The 22803-nt window shown below is 24.2% G+C and overlaps 2 long non-coding RNA genes across 3 annotated transcripts; one reads left to right on the forward strand and one right to left on the reverse strand.

Annotated features, from left to right (window-relative positions):
* The first annotated feature begins 286 nt into the window (after positions 1 to 286).
* LOC123262980 lies at positions 287 to 21146 on the forward strand. Its single transcript, XR_006509072.1, has 3 exons — positions 287 to 525; positions 16913 to 16918; positions 21137 to 21146. It is a non-coding gene; the product is annotated as an uncharacterized LOC123262980 (long non-coding RNA).
* LOC123262978 lies at positions 5062 to 8120 on the reverse strand. 2 transcript variants are annotated; one of them, XR_006509070.1, is made up of 4 exons: positions 7791 to 8120; positions 7470 to 7549; positions 5552 to 5686; positions 5062 to 5370 (listed from the first exon to the last, which is right to left on the reverse strand). It is a non-coding gene; the product is annotated as an uncharacterized LOC123262978 (long non-coding RNA). The 2 variants fall into 2 exon arrangements; XR_006509069.1 differs by having other exon boundaries at positions 7470 to 8115.
* Positions 21147 to 22803: the final 1657 nt, after the last annotated feature.

Here is a 22803-nt window from a genome sequence, read left to right on the forward strand (position 1 = left end):
CAAAACAAATTCACTCAACAAAATACTTATTAACTGTCAATAAATATTCGTTAACTATTAATAAATAGTTATTAATTATTAATAAAAGTACTTTCTTCCCAAATAAATATTTATTGAATGTTAAAAAATATTTATTGAATGTTAAAAAATATTTATTGAAGTTTAATAAATTAAATTATTGTCTTCAAATAAATTAAATTATTAATAGTTAATAAATCCTTTTATCAGTGTAATAATTGCAGTTTTGTTGTTTAATAGTTAAACGAATCAACAACAAGTACGTATAATGATAAAAAATAAAAAAGAATGCAGTAAATAGTTCTGCTGGTATTTTTTGAGACCCAACAACTCTGGTGTCTCATTTTTTTTTTTTTTAATTTATTAAAATTAAAACAAAATAAATACTTCCACGTGTACTTGCTTACAATTTTAGGAATAATAGCCTCCCGTAACTCCGAATGTAACCACTGCGAACGCTTCAGTCGATTTAATTTCCCCTACCATGGCTTCACTCGGAGCGAATAGGTGAATTCCCTTCAGTTCTTCTTCCTTCTTCTTATTATTATTTTTATTATTATTATTTCTTTCTTATGAGCTCGGTTGATAATTTCGGTCTCTAATTTTTATTTTTGAATATTTTGAAATAAAGCGCGAGTTTCAGCGCCTCTATCGGAGAAAAAAATTTTTAATTTGTGGTCAGCTGACATTTGACGATGAAAATTAATGACACTGAAGTTAGCAGACGTCTAAAAATTTTTTATTTTTTTTATTAATTAAATTACAACTAAAAATATATTTATAAAAAATTGCACTTATAGTTTTTCAAGTTTTTTACATGTGAAATTTTTTTTTTTTAATTGTTTAATTGAAATTTTTTCAATAAAAATGAAATTTCATGAGATTTTCATGAAAATTAAGTTAGCCGACATCTAAAAATTAAAAAAATTTTTTTTTTTTTTTTTAAACTTACAAAATAATTAAAAAAAATTTTCATTTGTAAAAAACTTAAAAAACTGAAAGTACAATTTTAAAAAAATATATTTTTTAGTTCTAATTATATAATTAAACACAAAAATCAAAAAATTAAAAATGTCGGCTAACTTTATTATTATCATTTGACGAATTAAAGACTGAAGAAAATTAAAAAAGGTAAATATTTAATGTTTTTATAATATTATAAATAAAAAAATCCTTTAATTTATTTATAACTTATTATTGAGTAATTTGTAAGTATCAGAAACTATAAATGTATTGAAAAAATTTTAGTTGGAAATTTTTTACAAAAAAAAATTTTTTGAAAAAATTAAAAAAATCTTTAATTAATCTTTTTTTTTTTTTTTAATAGATATTAAGTTGTATATAGTGATTGTTCACATATACAAATTGTAATGACTTAATTAAGCAATTACATTAAATTTAGCTGTCATTTTACAATTTTAAAATTTTCTTTAACAATTAAATGTGTTCCAAAAAATTATTTTTAAAAATTGCATTCTTAATTTATTAAAATTTCTACATGTCAATTTTTGTTTCTAATTTTTTTTTAAATGATTTATTTGTTAAAAATAATTCCTAAAATTATCAAATATCTGCTAAATCAATTTTCATAATTAAGCAAAAATATTTAATTAAATTTTCAACATAAAATTTCTTCATTTTTGAAAATTAATTTAGCAGATGTTTGATAATTTTAAAAATTTTTTTAACAAATAAATTATGGCAACAAACAAGTAGAAAAAAAAATTGGCATGTGGAAATTTAAAAAAATAAAAAATGCAATTTTTTAAAAATAATTTTTTGGAAAAAATTTATTTGTTAAAAAAAATTAAAAAATGGTTAAGTGACTGCTAACTTTAATGTCATGAAAATTTATGAGCAGATACGTGAAATTTTTTTTCTTTTCATTTTTACTACAAATCAGTTATTAAAAAAATTTTTTTTTTTTAATTTGTACTTAAAATTCTTTCAATTTTTTAGATGTGGAATTTTGTTTCACTTTTTTAATAATTAATTCAGTTGCCAAAAAAATTTTTAAAATTGACAGATGTCTGTTAAGAAAATTTGCAAAGAAAAAGAATACTTCTAGCGATAGATAATTTTATGACAGTAAAATTAGCAGTCATCAGAGAATTTTTAAATTCTTTTTTAACAAACAAATTGATTCTAAAAAATAGTATTAAAAAAATTGCATCTTTAAAATTTTTGCATGCCAATTTTTTTTTTGCCATAATTTATTTGTTAAAAAAAAATTCTAAAAATTATTTAATATCTGCTAAATTTATTTTCATATTATTTTCTAAATAAAAACTTACCTATTGTTTATAAATTAATAAATTAATTATTTGTTCTTAGTATTTGTTGGTAGTATAGTTAATTCATTTTTTATTTATCATCTTGCAATAAAAATAATTCCGGATCATTAAAGAATTTTATTTAAATGTGCAGAATTTTTCTTAACCAACATAAAAATAATTTTTTACTACAAGAGGGCAACACAAGTCTCACTGAGCGGCCTACAAACTTGAAACGGTACATGCCTAGTGATGGCGAGTATCATAAAACTTGCAATTTGATCTTTATTACCTCAAAGTGTATGTCTTTCTAGATTAAACCGAAAGCCAGGTGTCAATTTACGATGAAAATAGATCGGGGAATATTAATCCAGGAAGTTGATCGCACTTTTGTGAATTCATGAAATTAAAATACGACCCCGTGTAAATTAAACCCGATACGCGCCAAAATAACTTGTTTTTGTTGTTTTAATTAACTGTTAATTAAGTATTAATAATATTACTTATAATTTATTATTTATTACCGTTGTACAGATAAATAGGTTTGGTATTGCTAGTAATTCCGAGAAGTTATTGTTATTACTACTGCCGTTTGAAACGAGGCCAGAGATGTGTGAGATCGTATAAGGCCTGATTAAGGAGCTCTGTCTCCGGTAAGTGCGCTTGCACTTTGATTATTAATTTTGTAAGTAACTATTGAAAAAAAAATTAGTTTCTTTTTGCTTAAAAAAATAATTTACGAGATCCGTGATTATAAAAATAATAATAGTAGTGGCGAATGTAAATAAAAATGTCAGATGCGGATCCAATTTATCTAAATTCGAGGTCGCACGCCTACGCCTTACATCAATTTTTAAAAAACTAAAAACAAATTTTAATAATAGTCATTTTAATAACAATAATAATAACTTTTAAATACACCTACGAGTAAAAATAAAAATTAACTAAAATAAATAAATTAAAAAAAGATTTTGGCTGCAATAAAGTAATTCTGAGAAAAAGCAAGAAAACTTTTGGCATAATTTCCAAAGTTCATGATCTGTAATGCGATATCTCAAGTTCTTAGTAATTATTAACTTAATTTTAACTGTACTATTAAATTTTATTATTATTTTTTTTCTATTATTATTTTATGTACTTAATATTTTTTTATATTTGTATTTATAATTTAACTATATAAATGATATAAATTTTAGGAGTTAAAATGATTAATATCTTTTTGAGAAAGAGAATTATTTACTAACAAAAGACGAGGAGGGATTATTGACCTCCGGCGTGAGAATGATCAAGTGATTAGTATTTATAAAATTGTCATATTCTATTCACTGAAAAAAAAAAGTATAAAAGTATTTTTTGGAATAGAAGTCTTTCGCCTTTTAGGATTGTATTGAGTATGAGAAGAGCGAAGCATTAAATGAAAAATTTAGGGATAGGAGTAGAGATGAGAGGAATACATCCAACACAGGTGTATGTCAGTATAGTGATTTAATATCTCATCCCTATTATATATTAAACACGATTTGGTGAAAGTATGGCCTTATATTTTCCACCAACACCAATTGGCGCCCCGGGGTCAACGAGGCCGTCTTATTGTTGTGTTGCTTTTCGAGGGGATTCAGGCACTTGTCTACTAACCACTTGTCTAGTTTATGAAAGGATACGCTTTATAATTATTTTAGATCCTTTTTACTTCGATTAATATTCAATTTTTAGAAAGAGAAGAGTTCACTGTCATTAATCAAAATTAGGTTTATTTTTTTCAGAAATTAGTTCGTTTTTTTAATTTTTATGGGAATTAATTTTTAGTTTTTTTTTTAATTTTTATAGGAATTAATTTTTAGTTTTTTTATTTATGGGAATTAATTTTTAGTCTTATTTTAATTTTAGGAATTAATTTTTAGTTTTTTTAATTTTTATGGGAATTAGTTTTTAGTTTTTTTAATTATGGAAATTAATTTTTAGTTTTTTTAATTATGGGAATTAATTTTTAGTTTTTTTTTAATTTTTATGGGAATTAATTTTTAGTTTTTTTTTAATTTTTATGGGAATTAAATTTTAGTTTTTTTAATTATTGGAATTAATTTTTAGTTTTTTTAATTTTGGGAATTAATTTATAATTTTTTTAATTTTAGGGATTAATTTTTAGTTTTTTTAATTATAGTAATTAATTTTTAGAACTGCCAAAAATATTAATTTCAATTATTTTTTTTATTTATTCAAAAATTGTTGAGTAAATTTACAATAATTAAAGATAATTTTTTTTTTTAAGTAGACAGTTCAATTTTGAAATTTTTTTTATTAATGTTAATTTTTATTTATATCAATTTAAAACACTAAATTGATAAATATTTTGTAATACAAGATAATATTAATTTTTTAACAATTTTATCTTCATAGAAAATTGTAAAAAAATATCGTAGCCGATAATTTTTTGTTAACTTCAAATGAATCATCGTCTCCAACGTTTCATTTTATTTTATTTAACTTTTTATTATTGTAAAAAAGTAAATTTCAATAGATAACAAAAAGACGAGTACAATGAAATTTATCACGATGAGTCACAACAATTGTTTCGACACAGAAAAAAAAATAGTAAACAAATTTTCTCGTAAACAAGTTTTATAAAATAAAAAAAAAACTAAGCATGTATCATTAGTTGTTATAATCAAGCTAGTAATTGGAATTAATCTGAAGAAAATTATACCAATTAAATGGTTAATTTTAGTCGACTAAATTTATTGGAAAAATTATCTAGCAATAATAAAAAAAATAACTTTTGAAAAATATCAGTCTTTATTCCGATGAATAAACCATTACTTGCAATTTACTATTTTGATTTTCATGGCATGTCTATTCTCGACATTTACATTATCGACGTCTTACATAATTAACTATCTAATATTTTTTTCACTTAAGATTTTATCCGTTGAATAAACAAGGCTGTGACGAGGGAAAAATATCGTTTTTATGCCAGCCCGGTTGCTTTTACGCTTGAATGAAAATTCGGTGACCCTCGGATTTCTTTCTATTCCTTTGTCCAGCTCTGCTGGAAATTCCAAACAAGGCTAGCTCCTCGTTCCTTCAAATAGTTAAATTAAATAAATATCATAAATAAGAATATGAAACAGGCAAACGATAATTCAAAACCAAACAATGTCCGAAAATTTCTCTAAAAGTAAGAATCGATTTAGATAAAAACTTGCATTCTTTAAATTTGTCTCGATAACTAATACTAATACTTGACTACAAAAAATACAAACCGACTTATAGTATTCTGCTGCTGATGATTCATTCAAAATAACTAATAAGTAGAACTGATATATACCGCTCTATTACTCGGAAAATCGGAAAGACGTCTTTACTATTTGATTATGATATATTGAAAAAAAAAAATACTGCAATAAAAATGTTTTATAAAAAATTTACTTTTGTTTCAGGATATTTCGTTGGAGTTGGTTCAAGAAATTTATTCATATAATTTTGAAACAAAATACAATATATTTCACACAACAATTTCTATTTTCTGGATTAAAATACAAGGTAATATTCATGAAAATATTATTTTATCATTATAAATTATTTTAAAATATGTTTTTAAATGGGTTCAAGTAAAAAAATTTATTTTAAGTTTGTTTTTTGGTTTTTTGAATAGAGAAAATTTTTCTTCAATCAAAAATACAAAATTCTTAAGAAAAAAAAAAAAAAAAAAACAAAATAATTGTTTTAGCAAAAAAAATAGTGTTTTTCAAAGTTGAATTTTATTTTATCTTTTGAAGACAATACACAGAAAAAAAGGTACACTTGAGCCAAGAAAATATTTTTCTTCCTAATTATTTTCTTGAGCGAAGAAAAAAATTTTTTTTGACAAGAAATTTCACTTATTCCAACAAAATTAATTCTCTTGCTTTAATAAATACGTATCTTGATCCAAGAAAATTTTCTTATTCTGAGAAAATTCAGCCTCTTGCTCTAAAAAATTTAGTTCTTGATAGAAGTAAATTTTCTTGTCTTGAGAAAATTTCTCTCTTGCTCCAAAAAATTAAATATAAAGATAGAAGTAAATTTTCATTAATATTTTATTGATTAATATGTCAAATGGGAAGATCAAATAATATTTCATCATTTTTTTTCATTCAATATGTATAATTACACACTTAAATAATATAAAATAGGTATCAAATATTCAAGAGAAAAATTTTCTCAAGGTGGGAAAATTTTTTTCTCAGCTAAAGTAGGTAGCGCTGCTTCCCTAAAGTATCTAAAAATCTTGATCAAATATAAAAATTTATTGTATCAAGTATTTATGATAATTTGAATTAAGAAAAAATTAATTCCACCAAGAATAGAATTTCAAAAAAAATTTTTACTTTAGCCAACACAACTTCGGTCTTCCGTCAGGCACCTGAAAATTTTCTTGAGCCAAGAATTTTGTTCTCCAGTCAAGAAATTTTTCTTTCTGTGTATGCATTAATAAAAAAATTAACTTGATAAAGAAAAAAAATCTTAGATCAAAAACATAATAAAGACGAATTTATTTATTTTATTTAAATCGAGCATAAATTTTTTTATTTAAGTAAACTTTACTTAAACTTACAATTTTAGATTTTAGGAATTTTCTGCTTGATTCAAAACATTTTATTCTTAAATCAAGTCAATTTTTTTAACAGTATATTTCCAATCGTCATAATTAAAATTTTTCTTTTTAAAAAAATTAATTTCAAGGCAAAAAAATTCCTAAATCAAGAAAATTGAATCTCAAAATAATTTTGTTCTTTTATCAAGAATATTTTTCTTAAATGAAGTTTTTTTTCTCAATATATCACAAACAATAAAAAATGTACAGAATTAAACACATGCATGTTTGTATTAGTTGTTATCATGATTCTGTTTGAAACACAACATAAATCTAACAATATGAAAATAGCGAGTAATGGCGAGAATAAATCTATATAATAGTTAGCAATCATGCACAGCAATCTACAATCGATTGAATTGTTATTTCCGGAAAAATTTTTTCCTTTTCTATAAAATAACGTGACTCTCCACCTCTAGCTCTAACAATTATTCTTTCATACTCATTATCATTATGTTCTATACTACTACAACTACAATTCTAATTTTTTAAATCTACACTTTTATTCTCTTGGCGCTCACATTATATATTATACATATACTTACATATAAAACACATCGCTCTGAGTCACGACAGCTTGTAAGAGCCAAGGTCGACAATCCGCCCACTGCCCGGTGGGTTTTCACTAGTAAACATGAAAAAAAAAATAATTATAAATATATAAAATGAGTATAAACTCCAGCAGTTAATAGAGCAAATTTTTATCTGTATTAAAAATTTAAAGTAACACCAAGTTAAACATTTAAAGCAAATAAGCTTTACTTGTACGAGTTTAGAGTTAAGTCTAGAGTTCAGGGAGTTTAAGTTGTAAAATCAATGTTCATATATCAAAGAATAAAACAAAGCCGACAGCAAATTGCACATACAATGTATACATTAAATGAAACGAGATTGACAAAGTATGAGCGTTAAGCGTTTGCGCAAAGAGGTCAAACGCAACAGGTGCCAACAGGTAGATTACAAGGGATGGCGATTTGATGACTCATGGGTTTACACCAAGAATTCTATCTTTCTCTCTTTCTTCTCTTCGTCTTACTCTTCAACCTTTTTTTTCACCACCCAGTAACTACTTCACTACATAATCATAATACTTTCGCGCTTGTCGAGGTACCCCACTGACTTTACCTGCCCGATGAGTCACATGCCACACGTGTCTTGCGTTCAGGCTAGGAATTCCGTCTCCATGCAAACTTTTCGTATCGTTGCACCATATAACGTGTTATAATTTATTTTATTATTTATTATTTATAACAAAATCTACGAAATTATTTTTATTAGTTAAAATTAATGTGAAAATTAATTTAGCAGATATTTGATAATTTTAAAAATTTTTTCAACAAATAAATTATGGCAAAAAAAATTATAAAAAAAAGTTGACATTTAGAAATTTTAATAAATTAAAAATGCAATTTTTTAAAAATAATTTATTTGTTAAAAAAAAACTAAAAAATAATCAAGTGACTGCTAATTTTTATGTCATAAAATTAATTTATTTATCTGAAAATCTACTAAGATTTAAAAAAATTAATTATGATACACTGAGAAATTAAAATATTTTCATTGAGAAAATTTTGTTGAAGCAAGAATATATATTTGAGAATATAATAATTATTTAGAATATTTTTTTTGTCTAAAAAATTAATTTAATTGATTGAAATTGTTTGTAATTAATTAAAAAAATTAATTAATTAATTTTCAAACAAATAAATCTGTCTGGAAAATATTTTTTATTTTTTTTTAGTGTACTTTAAAAATTTTTAAGACTCTAAAATGAATAATACTATAATTTATGATATATTTTAAAAATATATATTAAGGGGGTCTTCTGGTTTGACGCCCTGATTTTTGTGCATTTTTTTGTAAAGACCAATGAAGAAATAGAATTTTGAACTTTTTACCATTTATTTATACATATTTCAAGAGTATACAGTTAAATTTTCAGCTAAAACCATTTAGTAGAATTAAAGTTATAGTGGTTTTTTTTTAAGTGTAAAGAAAAATTTTTAATATTTAAAATTTGGCTGATTTTTGTAAATTTTTTGGTGTTGAATATAATTAAAAGAAAAAAACATACTTTAAAATATACACAAAACTTATATAAAAATAAATAGGCATTAGCATTTTCTAGAAATAAAAAATATTTTCAATAGTATATTTTATATTCGCGATAACAAGTCTATAGTTAAAAAATATTTGTAATGAAAAAAGAGCTATTGATAAATTGAAATGTGAATTAATTATTAATTATTATTTAAAAGTATACCGACAAAAAATCACTTTTTTAACAGATTAAAAAATTTTTTTTTAATGTTAAAAACATCAAATTGAACATTTATTCCAAGATATTTACTTAAAATATTTTTTTATATTTGTATTTCATAAGAATTTTTATCACGTGTTATATATTAAAAGTATTTATTATTTATCGAATAATATTCATTAACGTACGCAATAAAAAAATTAATATTCGATTCAAAACATGTGAGCTGTTGATAATAAAGTGATAAACAAAGTTTGACATTGAAAAAATTTAATCGCCAGTTTAATGTAGCTATTTAATCTAAATCAGGGTTTTTAATATATTTTTACAGTTAAATTTATAAATTCATACTATAGTTATGTGGATAAATATTTATTAGATGCATTGAGTATAAAGCGTCAATTAATATTAATGTATGCCTTTAGTAGAAATCACGCATTTATAATTCATAATTAAAAGATGTTGAATAATATGTGTGCTACGGTTCATCGAAAATGACTTTCACAGTATTTATAAATACTCGAATGGAAAATAGAATAATTATGTTTTTTTATTATATTTATTAATAACAAAAAAATAGATGCATTTTTAAAGTTTATAGTGTACATTTTAATAGTTAACTATTATGTAAAATATAAAATTATGATTTATGTTCTAGAGTGCAGAAAAAGTAGAAAATCACTTGTGTCGACACGTAATGAAATCGGCTAATAGGGAGAAAAACCATAACCAGCTATGTATTTCACGTGAGTAATAAACATTATCTAATAAAAATTTATTTTTAATGCAGTGTTTAAATTTTAATGAGCATACTCATTTTTTATAATTTTTAAAAATTTAATTTAATTTATGACAAAAAAACAGCATTTAAATTTTTAGAGTTAATAAAGTGTAAACTTTAACATTTAGGAGCTTCGAAAAAAAAAAAATTGTAAAAATTACAGTTTAAAAAAGAGAGATAAATATTTTAATGTAATTAGTATTTATATGTGTCAAACATTGATCTATATAATTATAGTTTCTACAACTCACACAATTTTTCCAACTTTATAATTTTTCTTTTAATATTCAAGATTCTATTTTTGATGAATTAAAAAAAAAATTATCTGATTCTTCGAAAGAAATTCTAAATATTATTTTTATACCAAAAAAAACCAGTTGACCGTGAAACTAAACAATTACTTTTCATCTTATCAATATAAAAATATCCATGCAAAAAACAATTTATAAATGCGCCAAAAAATGTATCTTAGTACAAAAAAGCTTTCTTAACTCCAAAAAAAATTTTCTACGATCAAAAACCATCCAACAATTTTTTTCTCAAGCATAAAAAAAATAACTGGATGAATAATATAAAGAACAAAACGTAAAAAAAATATTAATTGATTTTAATAATAAAAAGCAAAGTTATAAATATTTGAATAAAAATTTTTGTCCTTATCTTGAAAATTTTTTTGATCTATTTTTTTCTGCGTAAAATTGTATTTTAAAAAAATTTTACTTAAAATTGTAATTTTTACAATTTTATAAAGTCTGAAAATTTCATTTAAAACTATAATTTTTCAGTTTTTTGCTTAAAACACTTAACCAAAAGAATGAGCTATACAAATAATTTATATTATAAATAAAAATATACATATGCTAATGACAGTAATTAAAATAACTGTTATGTAGAATTCGCTGGGCTTTTTGGGATTTCCGAAGGTTGTTATCGGATTTCCGGGAAATGTACAACGTGGTTTAATTCCATGAAATAATATCACACATGTTTGGTTAATGTTATGTGTAATATGTGTAATGCGTATAAGTATAGGCATTTAAACACACGTGTGGTCCACATTAGTGTTGAAACCCGTCAGGTAAACACGCAAACTAATAAACGTATTATGTATTATATATTGTATGTTCATATTCAGGTATATAATATAATTCTATAATAGTAGGAGTGTGGTAAAATAAAAGAGATCGTTCTGAGAACAGCATTGAAAAATATAACAAGGAATCCCATCCTCGTGTGGTGTCATGGGGCCCAAAGCCGCTTCGTTTGGTCCTAAAATTATGAATGTTATAATTCGTCGAATTTTTTTCGAGAATTCCATTCACAGATTTCTTTTTAGCAGATTTATTTTTACCATCGATGATTTCCGATCGCAAATTATCTTTCGGATAATACATCAGTTCATTTACATTTAGATTGGATTTTATGTCTTAGATTACGCGGTGTAGCATGTAATGGTGATGATTGATCTAACGATATGCCACCAGAAAAAGTCTGTCCAAATTTATTCAATCAAAACAGTGAGTCATATCCAAGCATCAATGATTCAAACAATAGTCTTCTAACAAAAACAGTCAAGTGTCATAATATTTTATTGCGTTTAATTTTAATAAATTAAAATCTTAATTGATGCTAGAATTTGAAATAGTAGCATATGAATTTAATTGTTTTATAGATGGAGGAAAACGGCTGCCCAATTTTAAAACACAGAAACTGCAAAATTTTTTTTTAAGTATTGCTGCATTTTTTATAATTTTTTGACCTTAATTTAAAGTATTTTTTTTTTTAATATTTATATTTAACTATTTTTTATTCATAAATCAAATTTTTTATCAATTTGGCGCGCAAACTTTTTTTTTATTAATAAAAAAAATTTTTTTTAATCTTAAAATTGTCAATTACTGTGTTTTGAAATTGGACAGCAGAAAAATGTTTCAAATTAAAAAGTTTTTGTTACTTAAAATACAAAATTTTAAAAAGGTTTTACTGTTTGTATTTTTTCGTAGATTTTATGAAAAAATAGCCGCAATTCTTCATAGATTTTAATAAAACTCAATATAGTTAGACTTTAGATCATTTTTGAGTGCATATTTAAAGATGAGCTAAATATTTTTCAAATTTTAGCAATTTAAAATTAAAAAAAATTGCAAACTTAGATTTTTATTTGTTCTTTTTAAAATAACTTTTGAACAAGATGACTTATCGTATTTTTCTAAAGTGCATCTGCAAGTTCATTCATATTTAATTACCACATAAGCTTATTTTTTTAGGCCTATTTGATGAATTTTTACTATATCATTTATTTTAATAATTCTGCAAACTTATATTAACTCTTAAATTTCTGCTTTTTCATTCATTAAAGTACTTTAAATAATAATCACATTACTAAAGTTTATTTAGTAATATTTACTTAAATTAGGAAACACCTTATCTTAATCACCGCGCTTGATTATTCAAATATCTACCAACATATTACAAGTGTTGATGTACACAATGACTCACGCTCAGTATATCTCATGACTTACAATTGACTTGATATAATATCACTTGGATCAATTCTATCACTTCGGTGTGATATATGTATCGTGTGATATTAAGTATAAGTCGTTGACGGACGTTGATCTTCCGGTCCTCAAGATCTTGACGGCTTTCCTGAGCTGAGTCAGCCTTTAATCGCGCATGCCACAAATATCTTGACAACACATGTTTTTTTTTTTTTTTTTTTAAATATTAAATGCTAACTCTAACTCTATTTATCAATGAACAGTTTAAGTTAATTCATGAATTCCTTTATGAGTCTGTCAATTGATAATGAAAATAATAATATTAATAATAATCTATGTTATTAAGAGATTAAGAAAAATTTTGTGTACCGGATAGTCATATAATAAAATCGGTTTTTTTAGTGGAATTTAGTATCATTGTAAAGGTCTTGATTTGAATTTATGTCTTTTCAAGGGTTCATATCATTCTCACCGATAGTCAATTTATTATGATAAGTATTTAAGCTGTATTTGAAAATGCTCTATCTCTAGATACATAATTAAGAAATGACCTTGTATTTTGTGAAATATTGACATTTTTAAAGATATAAGCTTATCCTGATGTTACACTCATCAAGACCTTTCATTCAAGTACCCACATTAATATTTTATATATTTATATATATTATATATATATGTATGTATGAAAAATATATAAAAATGCATGTGGGTACTCAAATGAAAGCTCTTAATGAGTGTAACATCGGGATGAGCTTATATCTTTAAAAATGTCAATAGTTAAGAAAGTACAGTATAATTTAATATAATTAAGAAATGACCTTTTATCTTGTGCAATATTGACATTTTTAAAGATATAAGCTCATCCCGATGTTACACTCACCGAGACCTTTCATTTGAGTACCCACATCAATTTTTCATATATTTCATATATATTATATATATGTAAATATGAAAAATATATAAAAATGCATGTAGGTACTCAAATGAAAGCTCTTGATGAGTGTAACATCGGGATGAGCTTATATCTTTAAAAACGTCAATATTTAAGAAAGTACAGTGCAATTTAACAAAATTCATTATTTAACAAAGCAAAATTTTATTTATTTATAGTTCTCAAGTCACGGCAGTCACATAGTGACTGCAAAGTTGTTAGTAATGATAATAATAATAATAATAAATTTTTTTTGATAAATGACTAATGAAGATAATAACAGAGATAAAATGAAATACAAAAAATATGTAATCAAAACCGACAATTCCAAGCGTAAATTTTCATTGAATTCCGGGTAAAACACAAAATAAAATATTTGTAAATGAATCACCGGATTTGAATTCATTTCACTTTCTCAATACGTATAAGGCAGATAAGAGAAAAGCTGCTGCAATTGAAGGTAAAAATTCAAGGAATACCCAATTGTAAATTAAAATAAAACGTTTATGCGCTGTATAGAGTGGAGCAAACTACGTCACTGAATTTCGTCATAACATAAATAAAAATAAAAATAAAAATAAAAGCAACGTGGAGAAACCAGTTGATCTCCGGTTCTCCATCTCAATCTAACTTATATAATTCACATGCTCGCGCTCAAGTTATCTCTGTTAGGCGTTCTCTATTACGTATCTGTTGGATGCTGTGCAGAAACTTACTTACTATACTAAAGTAAAACTACGTCAGAATATAAAAGGCATTACGGAAAAAAATTTAATATTGAGTCACTTCCGTTTGCTCACACAAATATGTTATTTTTTATTGTTTGTTCTCAGATAATTATTTTTTTTTTATTTCAATTTAAATTGTCGCGGTTTGGATTAAATTTGTTGAACAAAGTATGAAACTAATTAGCTTTTTATTTACAAAAGAATTTTTTTTTTTATATAAATATTCAGCTGTTTTTAAAATATACGGTTTATCAAGATAATACGAGACTGGAGTTTATAAATTGTGCAAGGATCCAGGTGCGACAAACTTTCCTCGTGCGATTTATTGTTTTGTTCTAAGAATTGCAGACACTGCTAATGTTTCTTTACTGAATGATTAAAATACGTGATAGTCATATTTATAATAGTTTGTATTATTCGTTATATAACAAAATTTATAGAACATTTAAAAATTATTACAAAAAAAAAAATACAATTGCTAAATTTCACGCAAATAACAATATTGCTAAATTTATTTAACAATTTATTGGGCACAATAAAATTTGTTTGTCGAGCTCTCAACAGTGTGGGCGTTCAAATCTTTAATGTGTTCGAGGTGTCTTGCAAACATTTTTCGATTAATCAACCGGATAAATATATATATTAAATATTAAATATACTTTTATATAGAAGCTAATTCGCGAAGAGATATAAGCGATAGACACTTCGGAAAAATCTAAACAGGTTTGCTTAGAAATTATACATCTACGTCATTAATAAATTTTTTTTATTTTATTTTATTACGAGTTGTGACGTAGATAGTATTAAATATTATATATGTGTAGTGTTGAACATATGTATTAATATATGTGGGCGAAAAGTAATATAAGTAGGGCCTCGCCCACATTTAACGGTTTGTGGTTGCAGTTTTAGCTTTTTAATGCTTGCTCTTTAAAAGGAATACATATTGGAATTTATATGTATGTATATGTATATATATGTATATGTATCATGTATCGCACGGATTTTTATTGTTGGGTTATTGTAATGAGTTTTTTAAACTTTATAAGTTTAATTTTTATTTATTGAAGAAAGTTTTGAAAAACGCGGCGGTGAATGTCACTTTATTTTTAAAGTGCTTATAAATAAAATTTTAGCTCGGTACTAATTATAATTAAGTTGTCAGCGATTGGTAAATCGACTGTTGATCTATTCTGTGTAATTAAGATTAAGAGAATAAGGAAATTTTTATCTCTGATGTATTTATTTGATAAATTTTTTTTTTTAGTTTTATTTTGTATAATTGGAAAAGCCTTAGACTTAATATTGCCTTTTTACGATTTTGTATTTTTTTTTTAATAATAGTTAATTTTTTATCGTAAGTTTTTCAAACAGTTTTAAAAAATTTATTAGTTTTATAAGTTTGTTTCGTCATTTCCATCAAATAATTGGCAATTAAGCCAGCTATGATAATATTATTTTTGAAATTTATTTCAAAAGTACCCAAACTATGTATGTTGTGATTAAAAACATCAAATTTACATGAATAATTTTTTTTTTTAGTTAAATTTTATCTCATCAGAAAAGTCTTGAACTAAATTTCTGTCTTTTCAAGGTTTCATATGGTTTTTTAAGATAGTTGATTTGTTACTAGCAACGTTGCAATCACGATGTGACTGCCGTGACTTGTGAACTATAAATAAAATTTTGCTTTGTTAAATAATGACTTTTGTTAAATTGCACTGTAATTTCTTAAATATTAACGTTTTTAAAGATATAAGCTCATCCCGATGTTACACTCATCAAGAGCTTCCATTTGAGTACCCACATGCATTTTGATATATTTTTCACATATACATATATATAATATATATAAATATATGAAAAATTGATGTGCGTACTCAAATGAAAGGTCTTGATGACTGCAACATCGGGATGAGCTTATATCTTTAAAAATGTCAATAGCTGACAAGTACAAGGTAATTTCTTAATTATTATTGTTAAATTACGCTGTACTTTCTCAACTATTTACATTTTTAAAGATATAAGCTCACCCCGATGTTACACTCATCAAGACCTTTCATTTGAGTACCCACATGCATTTATGATATATTTTTCATATATACATATCGACGGTCTCATTAGCAATTTGTCTAACTCCATATTTTTTAGAGGGTGATTTTTTAACATTTTGATGTAACCATAATCGAATTATAAATTATTTGAATGATTCAAACCTGAATATTATATCTCTATGAGATAATAATTATATAAAATGGTTTTTTAAAGTGATAATAAATTTTGAACTAATTTTTTTTTTCTTACAAATAGAATATTCTCTAAAATGGAGTTAGACAATTTGCTAATTAGAACGTCGATATATATATATATATATATATATATATATATATATATATATATATATATATATATATATATATATATAAATATATGAAAAATTGATGTGGGTACTCAAAAGAAAGGTCTTGATCGTAATGTCAGGGTGAGCTTATATCTTTAAAAATGTCAATATTTCACAAGATACAAGGTCATTTCTTAATTATGTATCTAGAGATAGAGCATTTTCGAATGCAGCCTAAATACTTATCATAATAAATTGATTATCGGTGAGAATGATATGATACCTTGAAAAGATACAAATTCAAGTCAAGACCTTTGTAATGACACTAAATTTCACTAAAAAAAAAACGATTTTATCATATGACTATCCGAAAATTTTTCTTATTGTCTTAATAATATCGATGATAAGTTTTTGAAGTAGTTATAAATAGACACCAAAATTAAAAGACATCTGTCTTTTTTTTTGCACGCCTCATAGCGCGAAGCGCGTGAGGTTGTGCTTTATACTCGACTCGTCAAGGTCAAGCAATTTTGTGATCTTTAAATGTCTCTATCACAACCATATTACACTTATACAGTAATATAAGTAGATGTACACCGAGAAAACACTTAAATTAAACCATCTTTTACTTTCTAAAATCATTTCATATAGCTATTTTGAAAAAAAAAAACGTTTTGAAAAAAATTTTACGTTGACGTCCGGATGTCACCCCATTTTGGATGTACCAACAATTACTCCCGAACAAATTGATATTTCAAGACCGGACTTTTTTTATTAGTTTTAGAATGCGATGAACTGGGTCCGTATTTCATATTAGTAGCCTAGTTTACGTATTTTTTTTTTAAATTGAATTTTTATTAAAATTCATTACGATACAATCGTACAAAGACAAACAAATTTTTCTTATTTGTCACGTGAAAACTATGGCGCCACTTGATCAAGCTAGATTTTTTTAGATTGCGTGCGCATATGACAAAAAAAAAGGGCGCTGATATTTAAAAAAAAAAAAAATACTCTGTAAGAAATTACTTAATTATAATTTTTTTTTTTTTTTAATCAATTACACAATTTTTTTTTCTTAAAAAATGGATGAGCGTTATGAGGCGTGCACTTTTGGATTTTCCAAACTTTTTTTATTTTTATAACTAAATTATTATGAAAAAATTTTAATAAAAAATTCCACATCTAGAAATTTAAATAATATAATTAATTTTTAATAAAATTAAAAAAAGTCTTATGCTGATTTTAGTATATCAGAATTTCGCCTTAGATAAACTTTGTTATATATTTATTTTGTGTTGTTCCTGTTAATGTAATTATATTGATCTACATAATTATTTCTACAACTCACAAAATTTTTTCAACTTTATAATTTTTCTTTTAATTTTTAAGATTCTATTTTTGATGAATTAAAAAAAAATCTGATTCTTTGAAAGAAATTCTAAATATTATTTTTATATAAAAAAAATCAGTTGTCCGTGAAACTAAACAATTACCTTTCATCTTATCAATACAAAAAACATTTATAAAAGCGCCAAAAAAAATTTATCTTTGTACAAAAAAGCTTTTTCAACGCCAAAAAAAATTTTCTACTAATAACCATCCAAAAATTTTTTTCTCAAGCCTAAAAAAAAAACTTGATAAATAAAATATAAAGAACAAAACGTAAAAAAAATATTAATTGATTTTAACAATAAAAAGCAAAGTTAGCTAATATGTAACATAAGATAACACTTGAGTTATGTCTTATGTGCATACGCCGGCTTCTTTGAAGTATGAATTACGTAACCCAATAACTCTACAATGTGACTTAATACATATATACATACATATAAGACGGTATAATATAAAGTGTAAAGTATGGTATATAGCATTCGTACACTGAGTACACATATGCAGTGTAGAGTCATGACCGAGTTTCTTTAACAATTCATTCCAACCTTCAAATGATAGGAAAAAAATGTCTAGTCAATAAAGTCTGGGATTTATTCTATTGAATTTCATTATTATTTTCATTTATATTTATTATTAAATATGAATATGTCCTACTATTATTGAAATTTGCATGCATAAGAACTAATATGCGTTGTTAAATAAGAGAATACCGATAATTGTTGGTTGTTGGGTTGTGTATCTTTAATAGCAATAGCAAAAAGAGCTTTCAAAGAATCGAGCTGGCGCGGTTTTATGTAGGCCGAATATTCTATTCGGTTTAGTAGCAGAGTAGAGCTTAGAGCTTCGAGCCAGCGTCTCTAAGAAACGATACGTCCGGTTGCCAAAGAGATTGCGTTTATTCTACGAATGCTATGAATTCGGACACATGCTGATGTGCATGTCCGTCATTAAAGCGTCTGTTTATTAACGTCCTTTGAATTTATTTAAACTTATATATATATTTATAATTTATTATATATTATTTTATACACGCATAAGGGTACCGCCTATGTCATGTTACTTGAACTTTGTAATAAAAATTTTAAATTTATGATTATTGATATTGTTATCGCTGTCGTAAAAGATTAAAGATGTCTTGTCTTGGTCGACATCTTTTATATTTTTGACAATGGCTTTAATCGTGGTGTTAATAAAATTATTCCGTGGATTTATTGACTGTGAAAATGTTTTATTAATATCGTCGGATTTTTTCGAGCCTAAAATATCATAACCCGCATTTGTGTTTTTAATTTTATAAATTGACGGTGATAAATTTTAATTGAATTTTTAAATGTGGCTAGAAATAAAAATTATTAATATCATTTTTTAAGATGACTTTGACCTACTATCCATAATTATGCATAAATGAAAACAGATTTTATTATTTTTTATTTATTGTGTTTACTTTATTATGTTGCATAATAATATTTATTGATATGATGTAACTTGTCTTTTATTTTTTTTTTTTCATTTGTGTTATTAAAATAATTAAAAATCTGCAATTTGCATAATTAAATTTTTTTTTTCAATGTAATTCTATTTTTGAGTCGAGCATAGACTTGAATTTAAAAACAAAAATTAGGAGTGAATTTTTATTCACTCGTTAAATGGATATTTGAAGTATTTTTTTAGCGGAGTGAATATGGATTTTTATCCGAAAAATATCTAAGTACAGAATTTTTAAACTAAAATAAATTTTTTACTACCTGAAACAAGTTTCATGTGCCAAATTACTAACAAATATTTCAAATAATTTATCTCAAGTTTAAATTTGTAAATTTTAAATTTGTCCTTTAAAAAAATTAAACTTTGGAACATTGAATCAAATTTTTGTTAAGATTATTTTGTCTTTAAGTTTTGTTGATAAATTCTATCGTAAAAAATAAAAATTGTTAATGAAATTAATTATTTTAGTATTACTGAAGTTAAATTACATGGCAATTTTTAAGCCTTCTTAATAAATCAACTTATTATAGAGAGAATTCATAAAAAAAACTACTTGTAGAAATTGAAGAAAAAAAAATTGATGCAATTTTTGAATTATTAAAATTTATTTGTTTATCAAACTAAAAAAAAAAAGAGTGGTATTAATTTTTAAATGTCATTCTATTTTTGAGTTGAGCAAAGACTTGAATTTAAAAACAAAAATTGGGAGTGAATTTTTATTCACTCGCTAAAAGGAAATCCGAAATACTTTTTAGCGGAGTGAATATCGATTTTAATCCGAAAAATATCCGATCACAGAATTTTTAGACTAAAACAAATTTTTTATTACCTAAAATAAGTTTCATGTGCCAAATTATTAACAAATATTTCAAACAATTTATCTCAAGTTTGAGTTTATAAATTTTAATTATATTTTTCAAAAAAATTTTCGTTGAGATTTTTTTTTTTAGTTTTGTTGATAAATTCTGTCGTAAAAATTAAAAATTAATAAACTATTAATGAAATTAATTACTTTAATGCTACTGAAGTTAACTTACATGGCAATTTTTAAGCTTTCTTAATAAATCAACTTATTATAGAGAGAATTCATAAAAAAAACTTCTTGAAGAAATTGAAGAAAAAAAATTGATGCAATTTTTAATTATTAAAATTTATTTGCTTATCAAACTAAAAAAAAGAGTGGTACTAATTTTTAAATTTTGGTTTAATACTTAAATAAAGTATCTACTTCTTTGATAAATTTCATAGAATCTTCTTGTATAAATTATAAAGAGTTTTTAGCGATTTTCTCTCGAAAGAAATTCTGTGAATTTCTATCAAATTCCTTTAAAGTCTCAAAACACTCTCTTAGATCTCGATATTTGCTTCCGATCCAGTTTTCCACACCATCAACCTGCGTAAAAGTGAAAAATCCTCTTTGAAAACTCATTTAAAAGTATTTCGAATTTCGAAGGATTTTCGTGGAAAGAATCCCTTGGATCCGGGTCCGAAAGTTCTTCAATGCGCAACATTCCAGAGATTCTTTTCCTCTATCGCCGGTTTCGAGCTCTGATTTCGATCTACGTTCAATTTTCTTCTTATTCTATCCCTTGCTGACCCATAGAGCGATTCCGAGTAAAATTCTTCATGAAAACTCACTCTCTGCCCGGAGGCTTCGAGATGCCCGAGAGATGCTACTTTTTATCTGAAGAATCTGCTTACCTCGGTAATTTTATAGCAGGGTAGCACGTTTTGCTGAAGATAACAGACCTTGTAGATAAATATATATACATAATTATTCAATATTCAAGAATACTTTTATTCATATTTAGCATTGGTGTATATATTGTCAATTAAAAAAAAAATTATAATTGTTATTTTGGATAAATTTAAACCTATAAAAAAAAGTCAATCCATCATCTATTTTAAGAAATATCACACCCAAAAATAATTATAATTTATAATACTAGATTATTTTTGATTGAATTTGTTTATGATAGCCCGCATTAAATTTAATAAAATAAAAATTACAACTGTTAATAAATTATATTAATGTGTGTAAATTTAAAACTAATTACTGATTTAATTAAATTAATTTTGGAAATTTTTGTGGGCAGATATTGGGAATTTTTTTTACAAATTTTGGTATTTTTTTTTAATTAAGAAAGAGTGAGATATTTTAAAATTATTTTTTAATTTTACTAAAAATTTTAATTTAAGAAAAAAAATTTCCAAAAATCTTTTCAGCTTGATTAAAATCAATGAAATTTTTCAAATTAATTTTCTTGGCTCAAAATTTATTTTTCTTGAATTAAATAAATTTATCAAAAATAAAATACAATAATTTTTATTAATTACAACATTTTATTAAATAAAAAATCTTGTAATTTATTTACCCAAAAAGGTACAAATAATTCAAAATAATTTTCTTGGTTCGAAATTTTTTATTCTTGAATTAAATAAATTTCTCAAAAATACAATACAATAATTTTTTTTAATTACAACATTTTATTAAATAAAAAATCTTGTTATAAATTATTTACCCAAAAAGTTACAAATAATTCAAAATAATTTTCTTGGCTCGAAATTTTTTATTCTTGAATTAATTAAATTTCTCAAAAATATAATACAATAATTTTTTTTAATTACAACATTTTATTAAATAAAAAATCTTGTTATAAATTATTTACCCAAAAAGTTACAAATAATTCAAAATAATTTTCTTGGCTCGAAATTTTTTATTCTTGACTTAATTAAATTTCTCAAAAATATAATACAATAATTTTTTTTAATTACAACATTTTATTAAATAAAAAATTTTGTTATAAATAATTCACCCAAAAACTTATAAATAATTCAAAAAAATTTCCAAAATTAAAAATCTAAGAATTTCAAGCTTCCATATTTTATACCGGCAAATATATATGTACCAGATAATCTCCGCAATGAATTTCACCATCCATTGACTCTCTATCTAAACACATAGATCACTCCCAATAATATTATTCTTTTAATCATCCTCCACTCGATCTGGATATATATAAAATATATAATATATAATATATTGTTTTACTTCTCCCGCATCCCAGATTAAATTAAGATACAAACCGGCCCGATATAATCCAGTAAAGCGATTCTTTCGCGCGACTTATTCACCAAAGTGATATGAGCAAATGCTTTCACTCAACTTTTACGGCTGTTGTATGTATTGTCTGTCTCTATTACATTTTGTCGCATACACATTGTACATAAGTGTAAGCCAGTATGTATAAGTAACAATAAAAGACGAGAATATACAACCTAACTCCCCGTTATTCCTTACGCGGCACGCGTGCCTTTCCCTTTCATTTAACTTTATATATAATCCATAATACTTGTACATATATATGTACATATTATATATATGAGGGTGTAGTATCTAGTATCTTTACTGTAGTGCAGATAGTGCAGGATGAAATAGACGAAATAGTAAGCCACA

The sequence above is a fragment of the Cotesia glomerata genome, linkage group LG4 (genome assembly GCF_020080835.1).
Source record: "Cotesia glomerata isolate CgM1 linkage group LG4, MPM_Cglom_v2.3, whole genome shotgun sequence".
Classification (NCBI taxonomy): Eukaryota; Metazoa; Arthropoda; class Insecta; order Hymenoptera; family Braconidae; genus Cotesia; species Cotesia glomerata.